Below are 7,468 nucleotides of genomic sequence, written 5' to 3' on the forward strand. Positions count from 1 at the left end.
TCCTACAACAGGAACCGTTTTGTTTGAAAGGTCTCGCAGAGGTTACGTAGGAGAATTTCAGTCGTGGAAAATAAAATAGGCAAAATATGACTGGCACATAGGAAGAGGTTTAGCAATCATCGGGGGAATCTCAGCGATAGTAATTTGAAAATGCATTTGGATCTGAAAATATGCAATCCGAAATATCCGGCTCTGAAAATCAAGGATCCGATTTGAATCCAATAAAAATCCTGGGTCCGTCCGTCCCTAAAAAACTGATTACTTCGTTTTTTCAAGGAATGTTTTTTTTCTAATAAAATCTCATGATGATTTTTATGTGTTCAGGTTTTTTAACACTAGAATGCCGGGAGGGTGTCATTTTGACATCCATGTTCTTAAAACCTTGTTATGTTGCAGATAATTTTTTTCTTACTCTCCAGTGTTATTGCGTCATCTGTATTGTAATATTTGTTTTCGGTTCGTTAATATTTTCAAAAACATTTTTAAGACATTTTCAATGATTTAAAAAATATTATGCAAAACATTCTGTTCTCTTGGACCGCGGCATCTGTTTTTGCATCTGGTTTTCGCCTTTGTGAGTGGAAATTTGATTTTAAACATGAAAATTTTGAAAACAATAAAATTAATTACGACTATTTAATTACAAAATTGTATAAAAGAAAACAAAAACACTATCAAAAACTAACAAAATTCGAGTACATTGTTGCACAGACTTCCAAAACACTATCTATATTGCTGATTCTTTATATTTCCGCAGCCGGATAATCGGGAGTCTGTGGTATTTACAACCTCCTTGCACGCATTCCTTCTTCTATCACTCCGCATGTCCCATTTCTGTCACTTTAATCATCTACGATACTGTCTTTCTGCCGAACAAAATGCATGGATGCTAACAGCAATTGTAACGCCATGCTTTTTAATTAGCATGGTTCCCACTAACTAAATACTAAGTTCACGCTTTTTTCCAGTTTTCACGGTCTGAATGTCGTCAAGTTCACGGCTTGTATATATGCCATTTTGGGTGAAAATATTGCTCACATAACAATCATCAGCCGTACATTGACTACAAATTTAATGAACGCAACAGATGCCATGAGTGCAAACACAGCAATAAATGTGCTATCTCTCATGACGTCATCTATCGTTAGGAAAATGCAGGGCCTGGTTGTGAGCAGAAAAATGGAAGTAGAAGTGTGGCAGGGAAGTGTACAAGTGTCTGATTTTCTGCCAGGGTTAATGATCACTGTACTGGTTACCGGTTCTTCCAATCAAAGGCTAATGTGTCGTCATGGCACACAGACCAATAGCTGCTCTGCCAATACTCATGCGTAGATAAATGCGTGGACAGTGTCTGAACGTGAATTGCCCTTGAAACATGATTGAAATATCCATTTTTCTTTTCATCTATAAATCGTAGTTCTACAACAAATTTGGAGAGATTTTTAACGTTTTATGATGATATTCATGGCTATTTCCAGGTTAGGACCAAATTCACAGCTTACTCATGTTTTAAGGTTTTCACCATAGAGTCAGAACCTAATGAGTGAGTGAGTGAGAATGCCGGGAAATTGGCATACCCCAAGAATGCCAGGAGGGTGTCATTTTGACACCAATGTTCTTATAACCATGTTGTGTTGTAGATATTTTTTTTCTTAGTCGCTTTTGTTTAAGCGTCATCTTCATTGCAATACTTGTTTTCGGTTCCTTAATATTTTCAAAAAAATAATGTTTTTTAAGAGCTTTCCACAGAAGAAAAAAAAGCAAAAAATTCTGTTCTCTTGGACTGCAGCAACTCGTTGGACATTGGACTTGTTTCACTATTTCTTCGACCAAACATGAAAGTCTTTTAATTCTCCTAATATTGTAGACTAAAAAAGTGTTATCAACTTATCTATCATCTATTTCATCATAAACTCACTTTCTAATCACCGTCAGTACAAGCGCTCTTTTTTAAGTGTTGAATTTACTATTTTATGCAGCCATTGCATGTGGGTGCTCACTAAATTTCTCCACTGAAATTCCACTAATTCTCACTAAATTTCACAAATTTTCTAAGAGAAATGTAGAGAGCACTCGCATTATCACTAGAATGCCGGGTAATTGGCATACCCCAAGAGTGCCAGGAGGGTGTCATTTTGACACCCATGTTCTTATAACCGTGTTGTGTTGTAGACATTTTTTTTCTTAGTCGCTATTGTTTAAGCATCATCTTTATTGTAATACTTGTTTTCGGTTCCTTAATATTAAAAAAAATAATGTTATTTTAAGAGATTTCCACAGAAGAAAAAAAAGCAAAAAGTTCTGTTCTCTTGGACTGCAGCATCTTTTTGTGCATCTGGTTTTTGTCTTAGAATGTGGAAATTTGATTTTAAAGATGAAAATTTGAAAAAAATAAAATCAATTACAATTATTTAACTACAAAATTTGTGTAAAAGAAAAAAACAAACACTTTGTAAAAAACAAAGAAAATCGAATATTTTTTACCGACTTCAAAAAAGATTTATCTAAATTGCAGATAATTTTTACATTTTTTGCACTTTTGCACTGTTTTTGCCATACATAATGACTTTTTACCCTTCTTGTAAAAACCAAAATTTCCGTTTTCATTGCATTTTATATTTACTTGACAGTTTCTAGTTCATTCTGGTTCAGTTTTGGGCGATTTCTTAGAGTTTTCACTAATGACAATATGAGGGCGAAGAGAGCTTATAACAAGAACCCATTTTGTTGGTTTGTCCTGATAAATGGTAAGTGTAACGTAACCGTTTTTATGAAACTTATTGGAATACAACTCCTCCTGAGAGGCTTTTATTCCAGCAGAGATATCTTTCTTTCTCTTCTTTATGGAACCCAAAAGGTTTGTACCCTTCTTTCAAGCAAAACCAAGCCAAGTGATGTGAAATTGACCATTAGTGATATTTCTGCCTTTGGTCAAGTAGGGCTGCATAAGTTTCAATACAGCATGACCTGCAAAGAGATTCCCAGCTTGACGAGAGTCGTCCTTGCCAAGGCAATGGAATCCGTCAATCAAATAATTACTATCCTTATCCGCTACAAGCCAGTATTTTTGCCCATATTTATCAGGCTTTGATGCCATGAACTGCGTGAATGGGTATCTAGCTTTGTTTGGAAACAGCTGTTGGTCAAAGGCTAAGTGTGGCCCAGGCAGTGGTTCCACAGAATGGCCATATCCTTCTCAGGTAGGATCCTGAATGAGAAGGTGTCGTCGCTTTGAAGCCTGGCCAGCACCCCTTCCACATCGGCGCACAACCTCAAGAATACGCATAAATTTCTTCTGTCCGATAGCCAGTGCTGATCCAGGTTCGTCTAAAACACCATGAGGAACGCATTGCTAATACTGTACGTAGCCGATACAAATACTCAATAGTGTGTAGAAGCTAAGATGTTTTTCCTTCGTAACTGAAGTGCTACAATGCCCTAACCATAGCCTGGACCACACATAACCATTGACGAACAGCTATTTCCAAACAAAGCTAGATGTCCATTCATCGCAATTCATGGCATCAAATGCAGGAATATCATTCAATATTGCAATAATTTTCTCTGGCGTAACACGTCTATACAGTGCCATTATTAAGACCAAACTGCTGATGCAAGTCAAGAAGCACATCTTGACTGGTCGTGACATGCTAGCGAGCCAGTTTGTCAAATTCCACGCCAGGCAGCCGGTCACAGAGGCTCGGAAGAAGTGAAGTGCATTGTTGGACCCGTCACTACACTTATGTTTCACGGCAAATAAAGCAGAATATACTTGCCTTAAGAGCCAATGAAATTTCAAAAAAATGATAACAGCTGTTATTTATTGAAATTATGTAAAACATAAACAATCGTGAAGGTAATATATTATTTTAAAATACTAATTTGGAAAGTAATAATCAAACTGCATCCCATGAAACACCTAAGGCAAGGTCCCTTACTGACTTTATGAAGGGATATTGCTTAAACAAATAGCTGTGTAACAGCCAAGACTACTGGCTTGTAAGTAGAATTGAGAGAATTCACTATAGACGTACTACATGGGACGTGCAACATTTAATTCATCCCATTAGCCGTGTTGCGCAACTAAGATTGAATTATGAGTAAACTGATAAGCAATTTACCTTATAACATACAACTTGTGATCCAAATGTTAAAGAAGACTCCCATAGAAATGCATATACATATGCTAGGCAAACCTATTTTCATCATACACACGATGCATTAATATAAAAAAAGCTAAAATAATGAATCTCACAATACAGGTTTTACTGTATATGAGAATAAAACTTACCAACATATTGGCTGTGGGCAGTTGGATGTCTGGCACAGGAATGAATATTTCAGCAGGCTGGACTGAGTATGCTACCTGTGCAGTGCCTACAACCGCATCTTGAACGTAGTCCTTTGTATCAGGAGAAAACTTAAAATTGTCATTAACTGCCCCATCTCCTGCAACACTCTGCAAACAGAGTTACACTGATATAACAACTCACCTACTTCAAAATCAACAACTAAGGACTGCTGCTAATATTCATGAAACAGTATTTTAGAAATGGTATCTATGTCATTCAATAAAAATTGAAATGTGTCTGTAAATAAATCACACAAAAACTACATGGCCGCTAGAAACCAAATTGGGCAAGAAGATTCTTAGTGAAACTCAGTACATACTATTATGGCTTTATTACAGCATCATTGGGGTCATGAGAATGCCTTCAAATCATGCCATTCACAGCAAATTCATATAACCCCTGGAATATCAAGGTCATGATAAGTATCTTAACTCCCTTCTTTTAACATTACAAGCTTTTACTTAAAATAGAGATTTAGGGTCACAATTTTCACAAGTAAATTACATTAATGTGTACATTTATTCCAGTGTACTTTCATGGGTTAATTTATTGGACAATAACTAGTAAGGTGAGGTGGGGTAAATGTGACCACCCTCACGGAAGATGGTATTTCCATTCTCGAAGCACGTGGTGGTCGTACAACATATTCCACACATTGTAATGGAACACGAGCCAACAGTATTTTCCCTCGAATTCTCGTTCCACATCCCTAGTGTTCAGAGAAAAAAACGTTTGGGATAGTAGGTGCCCTCCATAAAATACAGGATAGTAGTGGAGATTGGTTTCTGGCTATATTCAGTGGTAAGAAGTCAGTTACTCACTATATAGGGAGAATTCTGGAGAACAATGAATCAGATGATCCCGTGGTTTGCTTTCTGAGAACATGTTGTGGGACTGAAATAAGTATCACCTATCCACAGATTAAGAATTCAAGCGAAATACCAAGGGAAGATGCTGTAAAAATATTGCCTAATCCTTTGGTTGGCTGTGGAGGATAAGTTAACATTTTCCCTATCTTTCTCGGGTTAAAACCTGAGTTAAAAATTAATCAAATTGAAGGCTCAGTTGTTGGAAGACCATGAGTTTTTCTTCATTTTGTTTCTTTATACTGATAATGCAAGCTACATTATAGGATGAATTTTTTGTTTCTATCAACCTAGTTTGCATTCAGATACTTTGTCATACACAAATTCTATGCTATTTTTCCTACTATTTATTCGGCTTCTATACACATTAGCTATTAGTAATATGCTTGTAAATTAATTTATGAAATTGGAATACTGTCACCATCGATCAATGACTAAATTCCTTAGTGTAATACCTAATTAACAAGAAGATGCAAAAAAACTACTTCCATTACCTTAGATAAAAGCCAATTTCTCAAGAATGGTTTAACATAATTTGGTACCTTAAAAAGCAATGTAATGCTGAATTTCTGGGCAAATCACACTTACCCCATGTGCCACTTCATGTGGAAATATATGACACATCAGCCATGGGGTGCACGTGCTCCATGCACAGGGCAAGTGCGATCCCTTTTACAAGATTTTAAGAAATGATTTATAAAAATTACCACTTCACTGAGAGAGGAACATAAATATAATTTTCTTTTTTGGTCAATAATACATATATTTTACGTTGAATCTCAGGATTTTAGCAAGCCTAGAAAAATTTCCTAGGCTAGTTAAAGTTGATATATGCTATTTAGGGGTTGCATTCATCCCACCATACAGGTAAAAGTATGGTGTACACAAACCTTTGAACAAGAACAGTAAAGCAACAACTCCTACCTATTTAAAAAGCAATGCAGAGTTTAACCTTTTTGTGCCGAGCTCCTTCAAGGGAAGTTGCTTTTGGCTCAACTAAGGGTTTGTGAAATTCTTTTTCGCCCCCTACAGAGTTTTTTCTTGGCTTGGGACTATGCAGGTAGTCACTTCCTCCCCTTAATGACCTTTCCTAGCGGGTTCCCGGACCCTTTCTTTGGAATTTGGGCAAATATTATCCTCGACTCTTTTCCCCGAAGGCAGCCCATTCCGGCATACTTTTGCGGCTAGTGAATTGTTGCCAGTGCAATTTTGATTTTTAAAAATTGTTACTGTTGCATTAAATGTCAGTTCATCAATGTATTCCTTTCATTTTGCAATGCCTGTAGAAATTTTAAACAAAGTTCTACGGTTATTTTTAGGGTTTTCAGCAAAACGGCACTACATCATAGCCAAATGAGCTTTTCCGAGAAGCATGAGGTTATCATCTTCCACGTACATATTTCAGTAGGAGAAGACACGGAACGAATGTCTACGTAAAACATTCCCTATTGGTACATTAAATTTTCGAATTTTTAGGATATGCATTAATCAGTACTTATAGCGAAATTCGTTTAAAATACCTTTGTATTCAAAGGTTGGCAAGAGGTTATTAAAAATAGCCACTGTAATTTTGGCTCACGACAATGAACTGAGAGAATCATATTTCATTACATTACGAGGGCTTTTTTTCATAGAAGTTAAATCAGATATTCTATCGAATTTCACCACAAATGAACACTTAGAATGTAGCTAACAGAGTAACATATATTTTTAGATGTAAATCATTACAATATCGTCCCTTAAGGCCTGGTTACACGGTGCATTAACCCGTACGGGTTAATGTATGAATGCGTGTCTGTTTGCATGTCTGAATTCATGGACGTTTGCGTGAACGAGGAGCATGAATGAGCGGTTACACGGTACATGCGTTCGCACAAGTTTTCACACATTTTCTTGTAACGCGAGGCATTTAGTTTTTGTTTATTCCCTTTACAGTGCGCAAAATTTAAATGTGAAAACAGTATCATTAGGTAGGAAGCAGACGATACCTACCAGAAAATAATTCCCTTTTCGTTGTTTCCTGTAGGACCAGGAAATTTCACATACTGGTAATATATTTGCGCTGCCGTGTAAACAGTGGTTTTCATTGTAGTTGCCGAAGTTGTTTAATTTCGTGCCAGTAATATTTATTTATATTTAATACTTATCGTTATCGCTAGCTTAATGCTATATCTCAATAGTACTCTATTTATTTCAAACCGTTATCAAAGTTAATACTTAGGCTGAAAATTTGTAGACGCATCTTGTTTT

This window comes from Ischnura elegans (assembly GCF_921293095.1).
Source record: "Ischnura elegans chromosome 13 unlocalized genomic scaffold, ioIscEleg1.1 SUPER_13_unloc_4, whole genome shotgun sequence".
Classification (NCBI taxonomy): domain Eukaryota; kingdom Metazoa; phylum Arthropoda; class Insecta; order Odonata; family Coenagrionidae; genus Ischnura; species Ischnura elegans.